Source organism: Gracilinanus agilis, chromosome 3, assembly GCF_016433145.1.
Source record: "Gracilinanus agilis isolate LMUSP501 chromosome 3, AgileGrace, whole genome shotgun sequence".
In the NCBI taxonomy this organism is placed as follows: domain Eukaryota; kingdom Metazoa; phylum Chordata; class Mammalia; order Didelphimorphia; family Didelphidae; genus Gracilinanus; species Gracilinanus agilis.
Genome location: NC_058132.1, coordinates 366,915,188 through 366,942,517, shown reverse-complemented (window position 1 = coordinate 366,942,517; position 27,330 = coordinate 366,915,188).

Sequence of the window (27,330 nt, the reverse complement as noted above, 5' to 3'; positions counted from 1 at the left end):
AATATATTGAATGGACACTGGGGTCTCTTTCAACTCTGAGATGCTGTAATTCTGTGATTCAAAGTCCTGTGGACTTTTCACTATTTCAGTTCTCATGAAGATAAAGGGTTAAGTGCAGAGGATGTCAATAGAAGTTTGTCATGGGAGACTCTGGAATGGTCGGAGGTTTGGCTTGAGGATCCTGGCTACCTGAGAGTGAGAATGAATAGGTGTTTAATAAAAAATCTTCTTACAGCACAATTTTCTCTGTAATGGATTAAAAGAATTCCCTAGATAGAGAATTAAAAAGTCATGGTTTCTTGCCATAAAGCACTGAGTATTAAAGAGTTCAAGTGCTCTTAGGATGGCATTGTTTGCTCTAGTGGCAGATTTAACATGGAACAAAATATCCCTTATTTCCCAGGAGTTTATTCTGCCTACTATATCAGATTCAAGGGAAATTGTTGCTACTTTCCCCCCTTGACAGCTCACAAAATCATCTAGCACTATTTGTTTATAGCTTGTCCTCCCAGGAAGCCCCATAAGTAACAATTCTTGTTATAAAATACTTTTATTATTTTTTCCAGTTAGGAATAGAATGACAACAGAAAGCATATGTAGTGGAGATATTGATAAAGCAATGACACAAGCAACAGAGGTGGAGAATTTATGCCTTTGGTTCAGGAAAGGTAGAATTGTGAGTCAATGTGGTAAATTGGAAATAGTAGTGATTAGGAGTCAGAGAACCTGGTTCAAATTCTACCTCTGCCATCTAGGCATCAAATTCTACCTCTGCCATCTAGGCATTTAATCACTTTGGACCTCAGTTTCCAGATTACTAAAATGAGAGTTGTTCTAGAAGAGATCTAATATGCCATCATACTCTATTTATTTATTTGTTTGTTTGTTTATTTTTTAAACCCTTAACTTCTGTGTATTGGCTTCTATGTGGAAGAGGAGTAAGGGTGGGCAATGGGGGTCAAGTGACTTGCCCAGGGTCACAGAGCTGGGAAGTGCCTGAGACCGGATTTGAACCTAGGACCTCCTGTCTCTAGGCCTGACTCTCAATCCACTGCTACCCAGGTGCCCCCCCTCATCATACTTTAAATCAGTATTCATATGATCCTGTAGCAGCAAAACCAAAAAAAAAATGCCATAAATGCAACATTTGCACAAGACATTGTGGTTAGAAAGGAAGATTATAGAGTTTCACTTATGGCAATGAAATTTAAACTATTTACTCTTAATAAGTAAAGGAAGAAATACATTGAAATGTTTCGATCAGCTAGTACTTTTTCATATTTATGTATTAGGCAGACTTTATTGAAGTACTCATTAAAATCAATTTTGATGTATCTTTCCAATATTATAGAATGTTCCTTCAGGCACCAGTTAAAAATGTCTATAACTTCCTTCCCTGATGACTGTTTTTGTGTGAATTCTATTTGATTTTAAGTTCACTAAGGAAAACATCAAAGGTACATAGTTCTAAATTCAGAAAATCATTAATGGATCCCCCCCCTCTTGGTTTATTGTCTTGCAGTCATTAAAAAAAGTAGGAGGTAATTCAATAACATCCCATATGACTGAAATAATAAGTTAGATTAGGAGGCAAACACATCTTATATGAAATTTTCAATTTTTCCTGGTACCGTATAAAAAGATGGAAATAGCATCAAAAGAAATTAGAAAATTTATCTGGGAGGCAAGTAAAATATTCAACATTTTATAAACTATATAACCTTGGGCCTCTTTTATCCTTTTGTAATATTCTGTTCTGCATTTTACTTTAGTATTTATTTGGGAGTCAGAAGGTCTTAATTAGAACTTGCTCTGATGCTAACTTTCTGACACTAGCTAATTAACCTGAGCTTTCAGTTTCCTTTTTGGCAAATTGAGAAGTTAATACATAGCCTCGCCCACAGGGTTTTTGTGAGGAATATTTATTATATTTTTAAACCCTTACCCTCCATCTTAGCACCAATATTGTGCAGCGGTTCCAAGACAGAAGAGCAGTAAGGGCTAAGCAATGGGAGTTAAGTGACTTGCCCAGGGTCACACAAATAGGAAATTTGTGAGGCCATATCTGAACTCAGAATCTACCATTACTAGGCTTGGCTCTCAATCTACCTCACCACCTCTTTACCTCCTGTAATGAACATTCTTTATAAATTTCAGTGCAACACATATTTTTCAGTACTAGAAAATGTGTAAGTCATTCTATGTACTTTGTCATTAACACCTTGCTACAATTCTGTGTGATTATTACTACATGCTTTTTCAAGTCTATATTTCAGATAAAAAAACAGGCTCTGAGAGGTTAATACTTGCCCACAACCACAAAGGTAGTGGTTGTTGGCCCTATTTCTGTAGCTTAAATGGGCTTCATTAAACACTCATTTAAGCAAGACAGGAAAGAAAGGGAAAGTTTCCTTTACTTTAAGTTAGGCAGAAGATGATATTGGAAGGGAGCTGACTTCAGAGTGGGAAAGATCTGGGTTCATTGTCTCTGATACACTCTCATTGTGTGAACTTGAGCAAGTTATTTAACTATTTATTGCAACCCTATAAAACTTTGAGTTATAATGCACATACTAATATCCCATTGGTAAAGAAATTTCTACAAAGAACCAAAGATCTCATAGAGTTACTAAAATATTTTAATTCATATTTATTCATATTATCTCCCTTCCTTTATCCATGAAGGAACAAAACACTTATATAGAAGTTTAATGTTTACAAAGTACTTTACATAAACCAACTCATTTGATCCCTGCAGTAATTCAGAAATAAATACTATTATTGTCTCCTTTTTTTATAAATGGGGAACCAATGGTAGGGATAATGAAGATGTTTAAATAGATAGATAATGGAGGCTCATATATGTCTATTCTCATGTATATATAAATATATATTAATGTGGTAGTATTCAAACCTCTATCTTTCTGACTCCACTTACAACATAATTTCCACATTTGCTGATAGGCATTAGTGCCATATAACATGCCTTAAATTGAGGTAATAGTTGAAGTTACAAAACTATAAAGACTACTTCCCATCTACCCCAGCAAAACGAAGAAAAACAAATAAACCTTGAGTTCTGACTGCCATTTGCAATACTGAGATAGCTCCCCAACCAACCACATTGGGTCTTTGATTATTTCAAAGCCAAAAGAGATGTGTATACAGGTTATATAGAACAAGGATATTTCCAGAAAGCCTCCATTCATTGTGCTTCTCTGGAAGAGAAAGAAATTCACAATGGTATGGAAAGCTATTATGTACAAGACATGGTACATTGACACACCAAAATGTCAGTGGGACCTATAGGTCTATCTTCATTCTTCAGTGTAGCTCCTGGATCAGAGATGATGAGATACTTTATGGCAAGAGGTAATATCTGTCTAAATTTCTAATCCCTGTACTCACAATCAGGAGGATGAGTCAGCTAGGAAATAGCAAAGGTCTACCTTGGATCATATTAAGCATGGGTGATTTAAGATATGGAATGTTTCCATAAGCAAAGTGGTAGGGAAGGAGAAAAAGAGGAATAGTCAAGGGGAAATAGTGTTGTTAGGGCATAGGTAGCTTATTAGATGGAAGAAAACCAGGTTAAAGTAAAAAAAATTTCCCAAGCTATAAGATGGTCAGAAATGAGGTTTCAGCCTTTCTTTCTGATTTAAAAAAAAAAAAGCATTTTATCCATTATGCCATTTGAGTTGTTCATCATTTTCTTCATTGACATCTTCATGTAAAGGGACTCATGATGAAAAATGCTGTCCAGAGCCAAGGAAGGAACTGTTGGAGTCTGCCTATCAAAGCATGCCATTTTCAACTTTATTTCCTTCATGGGTTTTCTTTTTTTATTATATTTGTGATAAGTATCTTCTGTAACTGTATCAGCAATAGATAAATATATATTGCATGAAAGCACTGATACTACTCATATCAGACTTGTAAGAAGGAAAAGGATGTTTTGGTTGGATATATTAATATTTAAAGGTGTGGTTGCCAAGGAATTGAATAAATACCAATTCCTATTATTTTAGTAATTTATTTACAAAATATAGGTGAGAGTGGAAGTAGAGAGATGAGAAGAGGATAGAGTAAGAGATCTAACTTAAAGAACTAGATTGGTATTCAAGTATGGGTTTTACACCAGCAGGGCTCCAGAGGCCCAGCTAGAGAGCCTAAAAGTCAATTAACAAGGGATTTAGTCACAAGGGCTTTTCCCAATCAAGGGCTGCTCTTGAGGCTAAGATAGTCAGCTTTCTGTACTCACCATGTGTACTTCTTAGGGAAAGATTTAAGAACAGTCTCACCAAGGTTTCAGGGTTCCAGGTCAAGAGCTCCTCCAGGTCCAAGTCACAAACAATAAGAGATTCCATGTCCAACACACAAACAAGGAGAAGCTGAACTTCCTGAATTCTCTTTTTTTTTAACATTTAATAATTTTTATTTTTTAGAAAAGTTAACATGGTTATTGCGCTTACTTTCATGATTCATGCTCTTACTTTCCCCTTCACTCACTGCCCTCCTCCCCATAGCCAATGCGCATTTCTACTGGTTTTAACATGTGTCATTGATCAAGACCAATTTCCAAATTGTTGATAGTTGCATTGGTGTGGTACTTTCAAGTCTACATCCCCAATCATGTCTGCCTCAACCCATGTGTCCTGAACTCTCTTTTAAAGAGGCTTTTTTTTATCAATTTCTGTGCCTTCCTCTTAGTTTATTTATCTAATCACAACAGATGCTTTTCTTAGGACTGCCCACTAGGCATTCAGTAAATTCTGATTAGTTCATTCACTCAAGCACAGGTGAGTCACAGACCTCCCAACTTGTGAGTTAAGTGGAGTTGTTTATACTTTTGGTGATTAGATTTGAGAATGGGCAAGGTAAATTTAATCTCATTATCACAATCCCCCTGTGATCATTTGGGAGACTTGTCTCCCCAATTGATCATTTGACATAATCATGTTGTACCCCTAAAAATCTTCTAACTACAATAGTTAGAGATAAGAGGTAAGTAGAAGAGATAGAAGGAGAGAGTTTTGCTAGGTGCATTGACAAAGTCAATTAAGGGGAAATCCCCTTTGGCATAAGAGTTTACAATTCAAAATAATTATATTCAATCCCCTTAAGTTCAATCAGTTGCACCCCAAAGTTCATTTTGGATCATCTTGATTCACTGTAGGTTTCTCCAGGAATATTTTTTGGATTATTTTGATTCATAGTAGGTTTCTGCAGGCATCTTTCTACAAATAGTTTATTTTCTGGATTCAAAGTGTTAGTAGGCTTCTTTTCCTGAAAATTTTTTCAAACAAAATTTTAAATCTTGGATTTTTAAAAAAATACAAACCCCTCTGAAGTGGGTTTTGACCAACACTCAGATCAGTTCAAATACATCATTGAGTTATGGGGTGTATGAGTCAATTATCAAAAGAAAAACCAAAAGCATAAAAAAAGAAGAAAAATTAAAGTTTGGGAGAAAGAAAAAGATTTGAAATCAGGATAAAAATATCAAAATTCTATGTATGTAAAAATTTCTAAGAAAAAAGAATAAATTCATAACAGACCCTTGTATTAGGATCCAAATAAAGTAAATTCTATGTCATAAATCTGTAGGACAAAATGCAGTAATATTGCACTTACCCATTGACAGCCAAGACTATAGCAAGTTGCCTTATAGCAAGTTGAGGCTTTTCAGCCATGGACAATAGTGTTTCATTACTATATAATGGTTCTCCTGAGACTGGTAAGTCAGGAAGCAAGGTGGCAGGATTAAGAATTATACATTTTAAAGTATTATTTTCATTATTTAGTAAAGTTATTTCATACTTTGCAATTCTCTGATCAGAAAATGCCTGTGTTCTATGGCTTAGCAACAATGCTTCTACTTCATGTAGACACATAATTATTATTGGCATCCTAATACTAGATCAACAGTTTTTTGTTACTAATAAAGCTATGGCAGCTACAGCTCTAAGATATGGTGGTGCTCCCGCAGCTACTGGGTTCAGCTGGGCTGAATAATAAGCAATTGGATACTGATAGGGTCCCAAAGTTTGAGTTAAAACACCTGAAGATACCCCTCTCCTATCATGTACATACAAATTAAATGGTTTGTTGTAATATGGGATGCCTAGCACAGAGGTAGACAGGATAGCCTGTTTTAGATTTGGCAGAGCTAACTGGTGTTCTGGCTCTAATTTAAATGGTTCAGGGACTGAATTTCTTGTTAGTGCTATAAGGGGTTTAGCAATTTCCCCATAGCAAGGGATCTATTGTCTACAAAAATCTGTTGCTTCTAAGATTGGTCTTAACTGTTTCTTAGTGGTAGGATCACTCATTTTTTGAATATTTTCAATCCGCTTAGGAGAATTATAATGAGCACCAACAGTTAAAATTAACCCTAAATATTCCACTTTGGGGAGACACCACTGAACCTTTTCTTATGAGATATTGTGGCTTCTTTTAAGTAATTCTAAAATAATGTTTTTTTTTACTATCTTCTTGACATGTTTTGGCATCTGATGAAGCCAAAAACAAATCATCCACATATTTAATTAACTTATTGTTTTTAAATTTTATATTATCTGTATCTTGGCTCAAAATTTGTGCAAAAAGGGTATGACTCTCCACATACCCTTGGAGCAGACGACCCCATGTCCACAAGGAACCTATCCAGGTAAAGGTAAATATATGTCTGGAATACTCATGAATCGGAACCAAGAAAAAGGCTGAGCACAAGTCCACTACTGTAAAATAAGTGGCTGAACTGAGAATAGAGGAAAGTATTGTGTTTGGGTTTGAAACCACAGGATGTCTTTTTATGACATGATTGTTTATAGCCCTTAAATCTTGAAAAAATCTATATTGGGCTTTTCCATCTGGGCCTATTTTTGGCCTTTTAACAGATAAAATAGGTGTATTATATTCTGATTTGCATGACATCATTATTCCTTCCTCAATTAATTAACTTTTACTGAGATGATTCCCTCAATAGCTTCTTTTTATGGGGATACTGAGGAATGGAAGGAGCTGGCCCACCTCTCATTTTAATCTGAATAGGAAGAGCTGATTTAAGTGGGTCTACATTGAAAGAAGATGTGGCCCGAAGAAACTTAGGGATATAATCTGGGATATCAAAGGCGGAAGGCTCTTTTACTTCCTGGCTCTCTGAGAGCAGTACAGGGAGAAAATTTAAAGATTCCTCTGGTAATTCTAATGACATAGAGCCGTCTGGAAGGCAAATTATTGTGGCTTTAAGTTTACATAATAGATCGCTTCCAAGCAATTTTGTGGGGGATCCAGGCATTTAAAAAATAGGAATGTTCTACCATTAGGGGTTCCATGCTTACCATGCAAGGAGAAAGTTTTGGGACCTTTTGAAGTGTTCCTGATACACCTACTACATTTAGAGAGCCAATAGAGTTACAGTTTTCAACTGATTTATTCACCAGGACTGACCTTGATGCTCCAGTGTCTAATAAACAATTGTAATATGAATTTCCCACTTTTAGAGTTACATGAGGTTCCTTACTATGTGGAGGGAAATGTATGGGGATATTTGGCATAAAGGGTCTGGAAAAAATAAAGGTTTTCCTTTTTTATTCCAAGGCCTTCCCTCCCCCTCATCACACCTTCATAAAGATTCTTGGGCATTTTCTTGGATTCACCTCTAAGGGGCATCAATCCCTTGAGTAATTTGGGGGTGAGCTCCACTTAAGTTATACTGTTGTGGGGTAATTTGGTATGAGTTATCATCTTCCTGATTTTTATTCTTAGCATTTTATCACTCTTAAAGTTGTGATTCCTGGAATCATTATTGTGATTATTATTTCTATATTTATTATTCAACTGGGTATTATTTCTGTTTACTCTTAACAAATTTGTACAGTTTATCATTCTGTGGCCCTTCTTCCCACAGAAGTGTCAGGTAAGGGATCAATAGTTAGATTCTTGGAGAGGAGCTATGATTTCTCCCCAATTTTTCAGTTTTTCTCTTAGCATTTTATTTTCTGTTTTTTAGTCTTCTATTGAGTCACTGTTTTCCTCATGTCTTTGAGCACAGCCCTTAAAAATATAAGATGCTACCCTCATCAATTCCTTAAGATCCATAGAGTCTCAGTTCGGGCAGACAGTTTTAAAGTAGTCTTTGACCACTTTACAACAACTCTCAATGAATTGTCCACATATTTGCCTAACATCAAGTTCTCTGGTCAATTCAAAGTCCATATATATGTCACCCACCTCAATAAGTCTGTCCATAAACTGGGAGGGAGTTTCACTGTTGTTTTTTTCTGTTTAGTCTCCCCAAATTTTGACCAGCCTTGAGTTGTATCAGAGCAATCTTTCATGGCAGACAATAATGCTTCTTTGCCCTGGTATTGTTTTGTGTAATCTGGGTCTGAATTGTAATTCCATTTAGGATTTTGGACAAACCAATTAATTGCTTCCCTACCTTGCTTCTTATTGACAAGAGAGATGATTCTATTTTTCTCACTTCTTGTTAAAAATATTTCTAATAGATTTTCAACATCCATCCGATTGAGGTCATAAGTTTGGAATATATTCTCTAATTTTTTCATAATATGGGTTCTGCATCAAAAGTAGACATATCTTCTTTGAATCTAGCTAAAATCTTGAGGGTCAAAAGGTGTATGGTGTCTTATAGGCACCAACTCCTCATTTTTATTAAAGGTGGGTACTTCCCTTAAGGGGAATAAGCTTTGAGCAGAATAATTTCGTGTTCCTGCCTCTAGGTTCCCTGTTTGGTGATTGGTGGGGAACGTAAGGGGAGGTGGAGGAGTAGGCAAACTGAGAGGAAGGGTTTGGGGAGAGAGAGAGTTAGAATAATGAGAGGTAGGAGGATCAGGATGGGAAATGGAGTGGGCAGGGGGGAGGGACTAGGGCAAAGGAGGAGGGGTTAGGGGCTTGGGCAAGGGAGGAGGAATAGGAGGCATCAGGGACTGGGGAGAGAATGAATTGAGGAGGTGCTGGAATTGGAGTAACATTAGAAATAGGGCATGGGATGGGTTGAGTAGTGGGTATGTCAGTAGCAGGAGCAATGGATTGAGTAGGGGGAGGGTTTGGGTCAGCAGGCAGAGGGACTGAGGGAGGAATGGGTAGAGTAGTGGGAGGAGCAAAGTTTTGTAGGGCAGGGTGGGTCAAAGACTCTGATAATGAGGAGGTATAGAGAGATAAGTTGCCCTTATGCTGGAGGTTTTTGTTTGTTTCTTTTTAAAGTAATTTTCAAGGCTTTTTATGGAAGCCATTATCTCCTCTATATTCTCCTCCATACTGTCCAGTTTTGAGTTACATTCAAGCTGAGCTTGTGGTTCCCTGGGTTGTTGTATAGTAGAAGGGGCAGTTGTTTGGGTTGGACAGGAAATGTGTTGTGCTTGGAGAGGCTGAGATGAATCTTTTATTTGCCTCTTTACTGTTTTCTCAAATCTCTTTGAGAGAGGAAAAAATAAACCATTCCACCTCCAAGTATAAGCACATTCAAATACAGTACAAGATATACCCCTTGTAATATATCCTGTGGGATTATGAACCAGCAAAAAATCATCGTTTGTCCAAGTTTTGTAATGTAGTTGAACAAGTAATTTACTAAGGTGTTCAATGGCTCTTCATTGCCTATTTAAATACCTTCAATTTCTTTTTCTTCTCTAATTGCTACTGTTAGTGTTTCCAGTAGAATGTTAAATATTAGAGGTGACAATGGGCATCCTTGTTTCACTCCTGATCATTTTGGGGATGTTTCAAATTTATCCCCTTTGCAGATGATGTTTGTTGATGGTTTTAGATATATATCATTTATTATTTTTAGGAAAGGCTCTTCTATTCATATACTTTCTAGTGTTTTCAGTAAGAATGGGTGTTATATTTTGTCAAAGGCTTTTTCAGCATCTATTGAGATAATCATATGGTTTTTGTTGTTTTGCTTGTTGATAAGGTCAATTATGTAGATGGTTTTCCTAATGTTGAACCATCCTTGCATTCCTGGAATAAATCCCACCTGATCATAATAAATAACCTTCATGATTACTTGCTGGAGTCTTTTTTGCTAGTATTCTGTTTAAGATTTTTGCATCTATGTTCATTAAGGAGACTGGTCTGTAGTTTACTTTCTCTGTTTTTGGTCTACATGACTTTGTGATCAGTACCATATTTGTTTCATAAAAGCAGTTTGATAGAACTCCTTCTTTGCTTATTCTGTCAAATAGTTTGTATAGTATTGGAATTAGTTATTCTTTAAAAGTTTGATAGAATTCACTTGGAAATCCATCTGGTCCTGGGGATTTTTTCTAATGGAGTTCTTTGATGGCTTGTTCCATTTCTTTTTCTGATGTGGTATGATTTAAGTATTCTTTTTCTTCTACTGTTAATCTAGGCAACTTATATTTTTGTAAATATTCATCCATATCACATAGATTGCTATATTTATTGCCATATAATTGGGCAAAATAGTTTTTAATGATTGGCTTGATTTCCTCTTCATTAGAAATGAGGTCTCCCTTTTCATCTTTGATACTGATAATTTGATTTCTTTTCTTTTTTTAATTACAATGACCAGTTACTCTTTAAATTTTATTTATTTTTTCAAAGTACCAGCTTCTAATCTTTTAATTAATTCAATAGTTCCTTTACTTTCAATTTTATTGATTTCTCCTTTGATTTTATAATCTCTAATTTAATTTTTAACAGGGGATTTTTAATTTGTTCCCTTTCTAGTTTTTTTTTTTATTTATATGCCCAGTTAATTGATTTTTACCCTGTCTAATTTGTTATTATATGCATTCAATTACATAAATTTCCTTTTGAATACTTCTTTAGCTACATCTCACAGATTTTGGTAGGATGTCTCATCATTGTCATTCACTTCAATGAAATTATTAATTGTTTTTATGAATTGTTCTTTAGATATTTGATTTTGAAGAAACATATTATTAAATTTCCAATTAGTTTTTGATTTGCCAGTCCATGTTCACTTACTGATTATTATTTTTATTGCATTATGATCTGAAAAGGTTACATTTGTTTCTGCACTTTTGCATTTGTTCTCTGTGTTTCTATGCCCTAGTATATGGTCAATCTTTGTGAATGTACCATGTACAGCTTAAGAGAAGGTATATTCCTTTTTGTCCCTATTTATTTTTCTCCACATATCTATTAACTCTATTTTTTTTCCTAGGATTTCATTCTCCTCTCTTACCTCTTTCTTACTTATTTTTTGGTTTGATTTATCTACATCTGAAAGAGGAATATTTAGATCTCCCACTAGTATGGTTTTACTATCTATTTCCTTCTTGAGCTGTGCCAGTTTCTCCTTTAGGAATTTGGATGCTATGCCATTTGGTGCATACATATTGAGTACTGTTATTTCCTCATTGTCTATATTGCCTTTTATCAGGATGTAATAACCTTCCCGGTCTTTTTAAATCATATCTATTTTTACTTTGGCTTTTTCAGAAATCATGATTGCCACTCCTGCCTTTCTTTTTCTCATTCATAGCCCAAACTATTTTGCTCAAGCCCTTTACCTTAAACCTGTGTATGTCCACCCGCCTCATATGTATTTCTTGTAGACAACATATGGTAGGATTTTGGTTTCCAATCCACTCTGCTATTTGCTCCCATTTTATGGGCAAGTTCATCCCATTCCCATTCAGAGTTATAATTATCAGTTGTATATTCCCCAACATTTTGGTATCTTCTCCTAATTCTACCCCTTCTTCTTAGGCTATTTCCTTTTAAATCAGTGATTTGTTTTAAACCAGTAACCCTTGTCCTCTCCCTTGATTTACTACCTTTTCTACCCCCTCCCTTATTATTCCCTTATTATTATTTTTAAGGCCTAATGAATCCCCTACCCCTCTCTTCCCTTCCCTTTATGAACTACTGTTATCAAAAAGTGGGTAATCTTGGCAGGTCTCGGGCTAATTGGGTAGTGAGGAGGGATAAAAGGGATATAAGTGATTATAAGGTGATTGGAGGAGGAATGAAGGTAAGGGCAGGTATATAGGAGATATAGGAAATGAGGTATGTAGGAGGGCAGCTCAAACAGGTTTATTCACTGAGGCTTGAGACAAAGGATACAGGAGGAATTAGGCTAGTAAGAAATATTTAGATCAAGGCTGGGATTTTTCTCTTGTTAGTTTCTAAAGTCCCTTGAGGGAGGAGTCGAAAGGGTTCCTCCCTGCCAGTGAAACTGATGGTTACATGGAGGCTCGGGTAAGGACTTCCTGCCAAGATGGATGCCCCCAGTTCCCTCAAGAAATAAAATTAAATGATTCCTTCCCTCTTTAGCCCTTGACTTAATTTTCGATACAATGATTCCCCAGAGTCTTTGAGTAGTTAACAAAGGGGATTTATTAATGACAGGTTAATCAGAGGGTAAGAGGTTCAGGTTTTTCTAACTGCTGATAGGGAGAGGGCTGATGGTAGGGGATGGGTCCAGGAGAGGTTTAGACTGAGAGAGCAAGCAGGAAGATTTGACTGCCCTAAAGTAAAGTATTTAACAAATCACTAAACTAGGGATGATTTTTTTGAGGATGCCCTATTTGCCTACAGAAACTAAATCCACAATGTTCAATCACCAAGTCCTCCCTTCCTCCCAGGGTCCAAAGGGAAATTCAGGGAAAAGGGAGGGATGTAAATGAAGAGAGATCAGGGAGAGGTCCAGAGAAATCAGGTAGGTTCTAATTTCCCCAAGACAAAATAAGCACAGACCAATGCTGAACCCAAAATGCCAAAGTGAAGTTGAAAGGCCGAAGCCAACAGGCTAAGCCAAAGCTCAAAAAGCAAAAGCCTCCAGCCAAACTGAAAGCCAGAAGGCAAAATCCTTGTCAGTTGAACTTCACCTCTATTTATAGCTTCAAGCTCTAACTGACTTTCTGAAGATTTTAAGACCTCTAACTAACTTTCTGTGACTGTTTGAAATTACAGAAGCAAAAAGTTTCTGTTAGCCCCCTTGCATTACACTCCCCACCCCACTTTCCCCTTTGGTTTATCCCTTCTGACTTTATCCATAGCGTTAGATAAAATTTGATATCCCAATGGATTGAGCTACTCTTCCCTCTCTGTATTAATTCCACTGAGAGTAAGGTTTAAGTATTTCCTATTAATTCTCTCTTCCTCTCCTTCTTATAATAGTATTCATCCCCTCCCTTTCCCATGCCCCCTTTGTGTGGTATAGATTATCCTATTTTTCATATTCCTTCAAGTTTCTCTTGGTGTCATCTTCTATGCCCCCCCACTTTTCCTCCCAAATCATCTTAGACTATTTAGTACTTCAATCTTTCCTTATGACTAATTATGCTAATTACTATAATAGTGAGTACAGTTTTTTTATAATTACACATAATATTTCTCCACATAGGAATACAAATAATTTGATCTTATTGAAGCCCTTGAAGAAGGAAATTTAAAGATCAGAGTTTTCTTTCTTTCCCTTCTCTTTCTTATTTACCTATTCATGTTCCTCTTGGTTTTTGTGTTTGGATATCAAACTTTCCATTTAGTCCTGGTCTTTTCTGTGCAAAAATTGTAAATCTATCTTGTTGAATGCCCATACTTTCCCCTGAAAGTATATAGTCAGTTTTGATGGGTAGGTGATCCTTAGTTGCAGACCCAGTTCTATTGCCTTTCTTAATATCATGTTCCAAGATTTCGGGTCCTGTAGTGTGGAGGCTGCCAGATCCTGTGTAGTCCTGATTGGTGTTCCTTGATATCTGAATTGTCTCTTTCTGGCTTCTTGTAATATTTTCTCCTTAACTTGGAAGCTTTTCAATTTGGCTATTACATTCCTGGTTGTTGTCTTCTGAGGATTTAGTGTAGAGGGTGTTCTATGGGCTCTTTCAATGTCTATTTTGTCCTCTTGTTCAAGGACTTTGGGATACTTTTCTTTGATAATTTTTTCTTGTAGTATATCTAAATTTCTATTTGTCTCCAATTTTTCCAAAAGACCAATCATTCTCAAGTTGTCTCTTCTAGATCTGTTTTCTTGATCTGTCATCTCATTGAGATAGTTCAGGTTTCCTTCTAGTTTGTCAATCTTTTGACTTTGTTTTATTAATTTTTGCTGCCTTGTTAGCTCATTGGCTTCTACTTGTCCAATTCTAGCTTTTAAATACTGGCTTTTGTGTATAATCTTTTGGTTTTCTTTTTCAGTTTGGTCTTTCTGGCTCTTCATGGTTTTCAACTGGTAATTTCTGTTTTTCAATTCGCTCATCATTTCATTTGATTTCTGAACCTAATTTTCCAATTATGAAATTCTGCCTTTTAAACTGTTATTTACATTTTGAACTATTTCCTGCTTTTCTTGCCAGAGCTCTTCTGTCTTTCTCATGATCTCAGATTTGAACTCTTCAAGAACTTGTGGCCAATTTTCATTTTTTGGGAATGTTTGGATGCCTTTAATCGTTTGTTCTCCTCAGCTTTCTGGATTTTTTCTGCACAAAAATTATCAAGTGTTAGAGGTTTTTTCTTGGTGTTTTTGGTGGTTATTTCTTGGACCTTGCTTGTCATCATTATGTTGTTTTTTTTTTTCTTTCTCAGCCAGAAGTGTAAGTGAGGCAGGCAGACTCTCTGTGTATAGAGCTAAGGGACAGTTTTTGCCTGAAGCTACTTTGTGAGTCTCCTGGCTTCCATTGTCTGCTAGGCTTCTGCTGTCCGTGACCCCTCTCAACTTCACTCCTGAGCCCAAGGTCTGCACTCCCCAGCCTCCTGGGGTCTCTAGTCTAGCTGTTCTCAGGGTCAAGCCTCCAGTTTTCCACTGCCCATAGCCCGGAAATTGGCCCACTCTTGCTCTTCCACCTGACGTTCTCCTATGAGTCTCAGCATGCTGAACTGCTTCCACTGTTTTCTGCCTCTGTCAGCTCCACTCCTGGGCCCAAAGTCTGAGGTCTCTAGCCTCCTTGGATCTCAAGTTTTTGCTGCTCTCAGGGACAAGCTACTGGTGGTCCCCATTAGCTGCCAGAGAGCTAGATTTTGTGCCCCTGCTCACTCTAACTTTGGTGCACAGCTTCTGACTTTGGTACTGTGGGTGGGGTGAGGAAGGATTGATCATCTTGCGTTTTGATGAGAACTATTCCCACCCTTTTATAGTGTGGAAATGCCCAAATCCCATGTACCTTCGATACTGCACCCTATTGTGGGGCCCCTTCTTTCATCTGGAATTTTTTTTGTCCTTTGGAGGTATGTCGTATGGGTTGGTTAGGAGAGTAAGATGCCCTGCTTGTATTCTGCAGCCATCTTAACCAGAATTAACATTTTAAGGTAAAACAATTACCCAATTTAAAAAATCAAGTAATATTTATATGAAAAATCCTGCACTTATCTGAAACAACCATTTAAAAATGTTTATACAAATATTCAAAATACATATGTTTTCATGTTTTAGATGCCAAAACATTGACATTTTAAGTATAATTATAAATGAAGGCCAAACAATTTCAAGAATTGTATGTAATTACTTGCTTTTGTGGCTTTGAGCAGGAAACTTAGATTGAAAGTTTGTAGACTTTTACAATTCTTGCCCCATAAAGGCTTTGTGCTACTTGCTGAACTAAGGTCTTCTGAATAAATGGGCCTGACTACACCATCTATTGAGGATTTCTAATCAGTTGCATGCAAGTGGTCAAATTCAATAAAATCAATTACAGCATGAGAAATGATAATAATTTAATAAAGTAGATAAGGTGAACATTGTAAGGAGACAATTTATTGCAATGGGATACTTACTAGGTAAGATTCAGGGACATTTCTAACCAAGGAAGACTGAGTACTCAGTGGAGACTAAGTCAGAGAATATCATTTCTGGGGACCATATGCAGTGCAGTAACTAGAATGTGAAAATTGGATCCTTCTTCTACTCTATTAGGTGCAATAGTTAATTATTTCACAGGACAATTCTTTGTAGTACTCTCGAGGAGGAAACACATATCAACCTGTACTTCAATAAGGGCCAGAGGTCTAGCTTTTGATTTAAGAAACAAATACTTGAACTCAATACATTTTCCTTTAATGTAATGGAGTCCATGAATATGTAGGGATGCTCCTTGCATTAATTTTTTATAAATTTACTAATAGTTATTTATTGAACATGTACTATAAGTAGAACATCATAGATATATCTCTATTACATTATTGGAATCATATATACTTTTATATGTGTATGGGGATAATTGCAATTTAACGATGGATACTAGATGATAACACTAAGGCTTCACTTTACCCTTCCAGTCTAGTTAAATGAAATTCCTGGGTAATCTGGGCCACTCACTTATAGAGTGGCCCAAAGTCTTAGTAATATAGTTTAAAATTTAATAGCTATTAAAACTTAAAACTTTTTATTCTATTTTAATCTCTCAAACTTAAAATATTGCTGAGCATGTGGGTATATCCTGAATATGTATGTAAGAATATTATGATTTTATGAGATGCTGAGACAACTGACTAGACTGCCAGTAAAAGGAAATTGGATGATGGAATGGATGGAAAAGAGGGAAAGATGGGAGAACCAGGATACTGGCAATGGTATCAAAGAACACATGGCAAACCATATGTTTGTTTTCAGTAGATTTCAGAACAAAAGAATGACTGAAAGGTTACTCCCAATGTTCCTGAACTTTAGGACTTTTTCTCAGGCAGCCCAATATTCTAGACTATGGAAGAGGTCAGGATTAAAAATTCTGATCAAACCTGGAAATGTTTTGTATAAGGATCCCTGTTTCAATATGAATCAAAATGTTTAAGGTAGAATCTAGGAAACTCTGAATAGACTTGGAATTTGGAATATACTCTGAGAATAAAAATGAGAAAGAAGAAATTAAGTGAACATCAAAAATCACACCCACACCCACTCACCCACATGTGAATATGTATGTCTACACTTTTACATGAGAGAACATAAATTTATTTGTTACATAAGATATAGAATTTTTCAAAGGGAAATTTGTAAGATATTTTAAAAACACAAAATCCCACAATTTCAGTGTGTAAAGAATTCTTAGAAGCTCTTCCACCCTCACACCTCATGCATGAATCTCTTTTACAACATCCAGGAGTCATAGAGACCCTGGTTATATTTTTTTTCCCAGCACAAATAAACTGACTTTAATAGATTATTTTGTATTTATACTGAGCTGTTCTCCAAGGAGCTCACATGTTTTACAGACATTATATTTAATTAATCCCCACAACAACCCTGTGAGGTAGGTAAGTAGGGGTGGGTACTGCTCCCACTTTACAGACAGGGATAGAGAAGCACAGAGAGGTTAAGTGACTTGCCCAAGGTCAGACCCTGGTTATATTTAAAGTGATCTTCCGTTTTTATTTGTTATCACTGCCTGTCCAAATTACTGGAGATGTAGCAATGTTCTAACTCAATGAGTTTCCCATTGTATTTTTATACAATGTCCCACATGTATCTGTCATCCATTTAACTATGAATGATTAATCAAATTCTTTTAAATAACTGCATTTTATTAAGAAGAATTTGTAGTGTTCCTAGGCTTGAAGGATTGTGGACATGCAAGAGGAAGCATTTTCCCTTGACCTCCAAATACACTGTCTAAAGGCAAAATGATACCAGAATCCAAAGTAAAAACACTGTTCCCCTATTCCTGTGTTAGTATATGATATATACCAGAATTGTCCAATAGTAATTTAATTTTCCTATCCAAAAAAACCTCATAAAAAGTATCTATTCTTAGATTATTGCTACCTGAAATAGAATTCCCTGCTTCTTTCAAGAAGAGTGATTTAAAAAAAAAAAAGAAAGAGGGCAAAAACCAATGCCATTCAGATGATCTTGGCAGGTCCAAGTAATAAATTTGAACTGAAAATGGGATGTTTAATTGTTGTAGAAAAGAGCATTAGGAATCATTAGGTCTAGGAATATGAGGGAATGACTTGGGTTTGGGATACTTTGAGGAAGAAGCTAAGGGCAATAAAGCAATTAAATCAATAAAGGGTCCTTTGAGATTAGTGCAACTGGACACCTTGATTTATTCAATTCCAGTAAGGCAATGACCCCTAGTAATATAGTTTTCTTCTTTATTTCTTCTTGTAAATCATGTAATTTCTTCATTTGGAATTTGGATGCTATGCTATTTGGTGTAAATATGTTTATTATTGATATTACTTCATCATCTATGCTTCCTTTTATCAAGATGTAATTTCCTCCCTTATCACTTTTAAGTAGATTAATTTTCACTTTTACTTTATCTGAGCTGATAATTGCTACCCCTGATTTTCTAACATTAGTGTAACCATAATAGATTGTGCTCTAGTCCTTTACCTTTACTCTGCATGTGTCTCTATTTTAAATGTAATCCTTATCAACAGCATTTTGCAGTATTCTGGCTTTTAATGGACTCTGCTATCTGCTTCCACTATATGGGTGAGTTCATCCCATTAATATTCATAGTTCTGATTATCATGTGTTCCCTATCATCTTATTTTACACCTGTTTATACTTTTGTTTCTCTCCTTTCAGTGTTTCCCTGTTTACAAATGTTTGTGCTTCTGATTACCTATTTCCCTGAGTTTTGTTTGTCCCCTCATTTTTGTCCTCCATCCCCTTCTAATTTCCCGATATGAAAAGGTATGTTTCTATACTAAAGTGTGGATATTATTCCTACTTTTTGGCAATTGTGATGAATTTAAGGTTTAATCTTTGTCAACCACACCTGCACCTTCTCTTCCACTATATTGATTCTTACCTCCTCATGTGAAATAATATACCAAACGACTTTTCCTTTGCTTTTCTATTTTCTAAGTGTATTCATGTTTCTTGTCCTTAATGAATTTTTTTGGATATCTTCTCATCATATCCTACTTAATCCATGCTCTCTAAGTATGTGACTATTCACTACCATAATAGAAGTAAAATTTCAAGTACCCCCAGTAGTTTAAGTATCCTAAGTGCATTAGGTACATTAGGTACTTTAAGAAACATAGATATTTTAATCTTTTAGCAGTCACTTTCTTAGTATTAATGTAATAAGTTTCAAATTCTTTATTGCTTCCCTTGACTACCTTAAATTATTTAATATGAACATGACTACAAAACAATCTTCATACAAATAATACTAGAACTAAACAATTGGAAATTGGAAATTGGAAAAAAAAACATCAATTGCTCCTGAGTAGGACAAGATAATGTAATAAAAATTACAATCCTACCTAAATTAATTTACTTATTCAATGCTATACCTATCAAACTACCAAAATACTTTTTTAAAGAATTAGAAAAAATATTACAAAGTCCATCTGGAAGAACAAATGATCAAGAATATCAAGGGAAATAATGGAAAAAATGTGAAGGATGGAGCATTTATCAGATCTGAAACTATACTATAAAGCAGTGATCATCAAAACTATATGGTACTGGCTTAGAGATTGAAAGGTAGATCAATGGAGTAGACTTGGGGTAAATAACAGTAGGAAAATAGTGTTCAATAAACCCAAAGATCCTAGCTTTGGCGACAAGAACCCACTATTTGACAAAAACTTCTGGGAGAATTGGAAAACAGCTTGGAAGAAATTAGGCTTAGATCAACATCTTAGATCAAATGTACCCTATGCCAAGATTAACTCAGAGTGGGTAAATGATTTAAATATAAAGAGAGAAATCATAAAGAAATTAGATTAACATAGAACAGTATATCTGTCAGACCTATGGGAAAGGAAGGAATTTATGACCAAGCAAGAGATAGAGAACACTACAAAATGTGAAATGAATAATGTCAATTCTATTAAATTAAAAAGTTTCTGTACAAAGAAAACCAATGCAACCAAAATTAGAAGGGAAACAACAAATTGGGAAACTTTTTTTTTTAATAAAAAATAAATCTCTGACAAAGGTCTCATTTCTCAAATTTATAAGGAGCTAATTCAATTGTACAAAAAAATCAAGTCATTCTCCAATTGACAAATGGGCAAAGGAGATAGTCAGTTTTCAGATAAAGAAATTGAAACTATCAATAAGCACATGAAAAAATGTTCTTAATCTCTCCTGATTAGAGAAATACAAGTCAAAACAAGGCCGAGGTACCACCTCATACCTAGCAAATTGGCCAATATGACAGTAAAGGAAAATGATAAATGTTGGAGGGGATGTGGCAAAATTGGAACACTAATGCATTGCTGGTGGAGTTGTGAATGAATCCAGCCATTCTGGAAGGCAATTTGTAATTATGCCAAAAGGACATTAAAAGACTGCCTTCCCTTTGATCCAGCAATACCACTGCTGGATTTGTGTCCCAAAGGAAAAATACTTGTACAAAAATATTCATAGCTGTGCTCTTTGTGGTGGCAAAAAAATGGCAAATAAGGGGGTATCCCTCAATTGGGGAATGTTTGAACAAATTGTCTTATATGATGGTTATGGAATAATCTTGTGCTATAAGGATTGATGAACTATAAGTTGTCCATATGAACTAGGGGAACCTCAATGAACCAATGCAAAGTGAAATGAGCAGACTCAGAACATTGTTCACAGAAAGTAAAGCATTGTGGAAAAACCCAATGTAATAGACCTTGCTACTAGCAATGCAACAGGTCAGGAAATTCCTGAAGACTTAAGTAAAAGATTGCTATCCACATTGAGAGTGTAATATAGAATTTTAACCTTGCCATGTTGGCATAGGGCAAACTTGTCAGTTGTCCTGGATGGAATGTTGAAGGTGGCATGAGTCACTGGGCTGAAGTCATCTACATTGATTTTATTTATACATGGTATTTTTTATTTAAATATATTTATTTCTTTGTCTATTACATTAAAATATCCCATTAACTCACTCTCTCCTTCCATATACCCATTAAAGAAGATTATTTTATAAAATGATATATGTATATGTGGTATTTTTAAAATATGTTTTAATTACTTAAATGTTATGTCATTTGATTGACATTATCAAAAATATTTATGTATTTTTTTGTTTTTTTGATTTATCTTTTTTAAGTTTTTCCTACTTGATAATATCAATTTTTGTTGCTATACTGCTATTTTGGCCTTGTTAGAATCAAATTTGATTCTATTTCCTCATTTTAGCTATGCTTTTTAAATCATTATGGAATAATATGCTTAATATATTCATCAAATGTCACTCTCCATCCCTGTTGTCCAGAAGCATGGTATAGTAGATATAAACTTGCTTGTGGGATTAAAAATACCTGGATTCAGATCCCACTTCTCACACAAGGGGACCCCTAGTAAAGCATAACCTTTCATTGTTTTGGGCAGTAATCTAACATTTAAAGTACATTTTAAAAACTTTAAATGTTAGTTTAAATATTAATTATTAAATGAGGCGTATTTTAGAAATTAAAAAAAAAAAGAGATAGCCTGGAAAGTGTGAGAAGTCTATAAAGGTAAATTTTGTTTTAAAATGGTGAATGTTTATTAAAAACAGACACAGGCATTTTGACACATCATTAGATAGACACAGAGTGTTTTTCTTTTCTTTTCTTTTTCCCAACACCATGTATCCTATAGTGAGGTCTTATCCTAGTAATTTGGTTCTTTGCATTTATCAAAAACTTGTTTATTTGTGCTCATTTGCTTCCATTTTTTTCACCCAATATATAGCAATGAACAACCACAGTATTTCTTAGCAAGTAACCATTTTTTTTGATGATCAAAATTTTATAGTATAGTTTGGGACAGGTACTCCTAAGCCCCTTCTATTCCCATTTTTATTATATATTGATATTTTTTACTTTTATTCTCCAGATCAATTTTGTTTTTACTTCTTTTGGTAGTTTAATTGTTACAATGCTAAATAAGAAAATAAATGTAGATAGTACATGTAATTTTGGAAAAATATTATAATTTAAAAAAAAAACAGCTTCCTAATGGGGGAACACAGTGATCAGGGAAATTACTAGGAATTTTCACGAATGATTTGTGGTGCTATATAACCTCTAGAAATAAGATCCAGTTGATTTGATCATTTGATCATGTTTTATATTGCAGATTTGTGGGATAAGGAAATAGAAGACAGAGTAATGTACATACCCTGTGTTATTTTTAATGTTTTTAATGTTTTAAATAGAGTGAGACTATTGAGGAAGTGGCTCTTGAGGAGACTGAAGTGAAATATTAGCTTGGGCTTTCCTGAAATAGTGGTCCAGAAGAAGCAGTCCCTAATGAGGAGAGTAAGACAATAGAGGAAAATGTCCTGGGTGATATGATCTCTAGTGTGGGCAAAATAGGAAGCTGGCAAACTGTAAAGGAAGTGGTTTTCAAGAAGGTAATGAAAAAGAAACATTCAACATTGCAATGTTTCTAATCACAGTTACAAGAGGAAAAAAAAAGGTTTCTTAGTTTAACTTAACAAGCCACATCCACTGCAATCAATGTGCATTTCTGATCATGAATGCCTAGAGAGTCAGGATCTCATTCTGTAATTATGCTTTGAAATTTAAGAAACTGTGTGTTGTGGCAGAAGGTGCTACAAAAATCCTCCCAGGTGGTGATTCTGACATGGTGTCATGATGCACTGATTGGGAGTCAGAGTAGTATTGTTTTCTTCCTATGTATGCCTTCTTGTCATTACAATGTGCAGAGGTAAAACAGAGCTTAGCTAAACAAATATGTGGGATTCAAATTCAATTTTGAGAAGAATATGTATCTATTTTTGGCTTTCTTTAATGTAGAATTCAGCCTGCTCAGGAAGAGAATTGTACAGTCTGTCAAACTTAGTGCAATTTAAATTTTAAGTGACCTCTTTGCTCTTTAACTTGTCATTCCAAATGATTCTCTGATTAAAGTTTATAAAGAGTTCAATTTAAATACTACATCAATGAAATTCATAGTTTACATTTAAAAAATCATTAGTAATATTAAGCTAAGAAATTCAGAGGTGACTTCCATAGCCCCTGCCACTGAGATAAATTTATACACTACTTGCTTTTCTAATGAATTCAAAATGTGGGGGTTGGAATTAGACATTCATTTTTCTTTCATAAATTCATTAAACTTATATTCATTTAGTGCCTACTGTGTGTCAACTTTTGTACTAAATGCTAGGGAAGAAAGCAAAGTTAATATGATAGTTTCCTATCTTCAAAAAATTTGTCTTTTTATAGGGGAGATAAGAAACACATTAATGAGAATGTGAGTATGTAGCAAAAAACATGGACAAGGTGCTTAGAGAATCCAATGAATTGTACTATATCAGAATTGGAAGGAATCTTAGATCTAGCTTTACCTGCATATGAATTAATATTCCCTGCTCCAACATACATAATAAGGGGTCACCAATCCTTTGCTTTAAGAAATCCAAGGAGAGCATTGTCTTTGGAGGTATCTCATTCCACTTTTAGACAATTCTAATTCCTCACAATTTTTTCAGACAATCAAACCTAAAACTTCCTCTTTGTCCCTCCTTCCTTTTCTGTTATTTGTAGTCAATCTGAACATGCCTTATATTTATTCCACATAATAACTATCATAAACCTTACCCAAGTTTTCACTTATTCATATGAAACAGCCCCAGTTCTTTCATATCCTATGAAGTCAATTTAAGACACTACATCTTTCAGTTCTCTCAAGTTTATCATTGTCCTGCCTATAATATACCGTCCCAAAATGAACCTACTACTACTAGATAAGGTTTACTTAAGCAAAATACAAGGAATTAACAACTGCTTTGTCCTGACCTTCATTTTCTTTTAATGCAGACTAAAAGAATAAACTATTTAATTGTAATATCGCAGTATTGAATAATAGTGAAAGTATGGAACAATAACAAATATAAGTATGCTATTTATTGCAGTTAAATTTTATTTGGTTAGATTTGGATTAAGTTTTTATCATGCAGTGGTTCTTTTTGACTTGACTCTGCAAACTTTCTATGCTCTAATGAATATAGAGTTCTTATAAATATTCTATCTATACCTTTATCAAAATCATTAATAAAAATATTAAAAAGCATATGGCTAAAAGTAGTTCTAGGGTATTGAAATATAAAAAGTTTTCCAAGTTAATGATTTCATGTAAATTCATTTATAACAACTCTCTAGTCTGGGCATACAAGAAGTTTGGAAGTAATCTAGTCATTGTATAATTATCTAGGCCACATTGTTTCATCTAATTCTGAAGAATTATATGAAAAATCTTATCAAATGATTTAGTAGAATCTAGGTATACAATATGGATACCATTCACTTGATTTTACAATATGGTGACTCTCATAAAAACAAGGGGAAAAAAGGAATCAGGTCAGTTAATCATGAATGAATATTGATGAAGCCAAGCTGAATCTTTGCAATGAATACCTCTTTTAATTGATGTACACTAACCATTGATTTAATGCCATGTCCTAAAATATTTTTACGAATAGAAAACATGGACAGTAGTGTCTACTTTATAGTATACATTTTTTTAAAGCATCAAGAAAACATTTCCCTTTCTTCAGTCCCATAGCACCACTTCTCTTTTCAACAATCTTCAAAGGCCTCTACAAGATCAATGATAGTAGTTCAGTAATCCTCTCCACCAGTTTTTTCAGTTGCATAAGATTTGGTTCATGTAGGTTTGGTGACTTGAATTGATGCAGGGCAGCTAAATTGTCTCTTTTTATCTCTCAACTGATTTTTTATTTCAATACCCTATTAGCCATTTTAGCTCTGTCCTATCTCATATTTTCATTCTTCTTGGTAGAAAACATAGAAACAAAGTAAGTTACATAGTCCTGTCTATTCTTTGTTATAAGGTTTCATCATCTTATACAACCCAGGCAATGTTCTTTTTTTTTTCTTTGATCATCTTCTTTTCCAAAATATTCCAAATTTCCCCCTCCCTTTTATTGAAAAAATCATTTCTCATCAGACTCAGCTCCCACTGAAATTTGTGACTCCAGATATTATTCTTACTGAGTTATATAATCCTTTTGTATTCTTTACTTTTCTTCCTTTAAACTTATGTGTTTATTTTTGAAAGCTTATAATCTTAGGTATATAGGGTTAGAAGGAATATTAGAAGTCATTAAGAACCTCTCCCTCATTTTACAGGTGATTAAACTGGAGCTCAGAGAGGGGAAACTATATGTCCAAAGTCACCCACAAGATAAGTGACCATGGAATAAGGAGTTAGCTTTTCTAGCCTCCAATCCAGTATTCCTTCCAATTTTCTTAAGGAAGGAGTGCTTCTTCTTCCCTAACAGTTTCTAGTATGTTATATAAATTAAAATGACAGTCTCCCATTTTTTTATTCATTTGATCAATATAACAACAGTGGCAATAAGTGAATATTGTGCTGGGAAAGGAAGTTTTGCCTATTTTGTTGTTGCTAATACATTAACAAGTTTTCAACAACTCTTTGTTTTGTACTGGCTAATACTAGTAAATGGGTGAGTGAATGGCTTTGCTTTTTACTGGATTATCAATGATTCCCATTAATCCTGGGTAACTCTAGAGCCACTTGTTTGTTGTAGAGTGGGAGGGACTGGTAATTCATTCACTCATTCAATAAGTTCTCAATAACTCCCTATTATGTGCTAGGTACTTCTCAAAAGGCTAAAAATTCTAAAGACAAAAATGAAACAGGATGTTCTCAGAAACCAATATTCTAGGAGCTGGTAGGTTACTCAGTGGTTAGAGAGCCAGACCTGGAAATAGAAGGTCTTGGGTTCAAGTGACTTCAGACACTTCTAGCTGTGTGACCCTGGGCAAGTAACTTAACCTCAATTGCTTATCCCTTACCACTCTTCTGTTGATCATAAGACAGAAGGCAAGAATTAAAACAAAACAAAAAAAAAATGAAAAAACTCTACATTCTACCTGAGGAGACATATAAATAAAAGCATATACCAACTGATATACATAGATAAGGTTAATTTTGTTTTGTTTTGTTATTTATGAGAAAATACGAGTAGCCTAGGGGGAGCATCGGATACCAGAAAAATAGTAAAAGTTTTCTATGTTCTAGTATGAATATTCTGACATATGTAATTTTATAAGAAGTGGTTATGAATGGAAACATAATTATGATTTGCTTAAAACCATCCTTTTGTTCCCCTGCAGTCTACAGAAAGCAAAACACATACCTTTCCAAACTGATAATAATTTATTATAATAATTGCAAATACTTTAATCAGTGAGGATACTCCCTTCACAAAGTGGAATCCCAAACTATATTTGCTTTAATAGATCTCTTCATTTGATGGTGAACCACTTTGAATCTATGTATAATGATATTAAAAAGACAGAACTACAACATTTTACTAGGCCCATGATTGAAGAAGCTCACTTACTTGGACTTTGCAAAGTTTGGTCATCGCTAGTTTAGCATTTGGAAAACTCCATCTCAGAATGTTATGTCAGAGACAACAATGTGTCGTCACGGAAACTGTGCTACATTTTGGTTTCATAAAAATCTATTTTTTAATCCAGCTCTACTATTTACTACTTTAGTAACTTTAAGCAAATCAGGTTATCATTCTGGTAATCAGTTTTTTTCTTAATTTAAAAAATGAATAGAAAAGGAAATCTTTGTAGTTCCATCCAATTTTAAGTCTATGCCCCTATGAATAGCACTTGAGTATAAAATAAAATCGGTTATTTAACATTCACATGACTGGCCAACTACCATTTAGGGTACTTTACTCATAATTTATAAATTGTTATTGAAACATATTAATTATCAGATAATTCATTGGTTGAGAAGAGGTGTTTTATTTCAACAGGTTCTGTGGGAATATAGGAGGAATATAGTGTCCTTCCTATCCTCAAAGAGCTTATAGTTAATTTAAGGAAACAAGAATAAAAGATGTTATATTTGGATTAGCTTGAAAGGGTATGTAAGAGTTATTTATTACTCTTCTGTGGTAATGAATCACTTAATTTTTAAGGTTTTCATATTCAATTAATTTCTTAATCTGAAAAATGGTGTTCTAGTTGACACATTCATGAAAGCATCTATACAGTTTAACCTTTCATCATGCTTATTTGAATTTACAATTGCCAAAAAAGATTTCAAAAGGGCAAGCAACATAATAAAAAGTAAATTATAAATAAAATATCTCTAAAAGAGTGGATTCTTTAAAAATAGGTTAGCTGATTTAGAACTCAATACTCAGTAATGAAAGAAATAGAAAATAAAAACAAAAGATAAACTTGAAAAAAAACACTTGTGATCTCTAAAAGCACTTGAAGAAGAAATTCAATGAGATACTCTAAGACATTTTGATCAGCCATAAAAATATGAGAAAATAAAAAGCAACAATATAACACATCTTTGAATCGTGTTAGAAAGTTACCCTGAAATATTGAAAAGAGAAAAAATTATATATATATATATATATATATATATATATATATATATATATA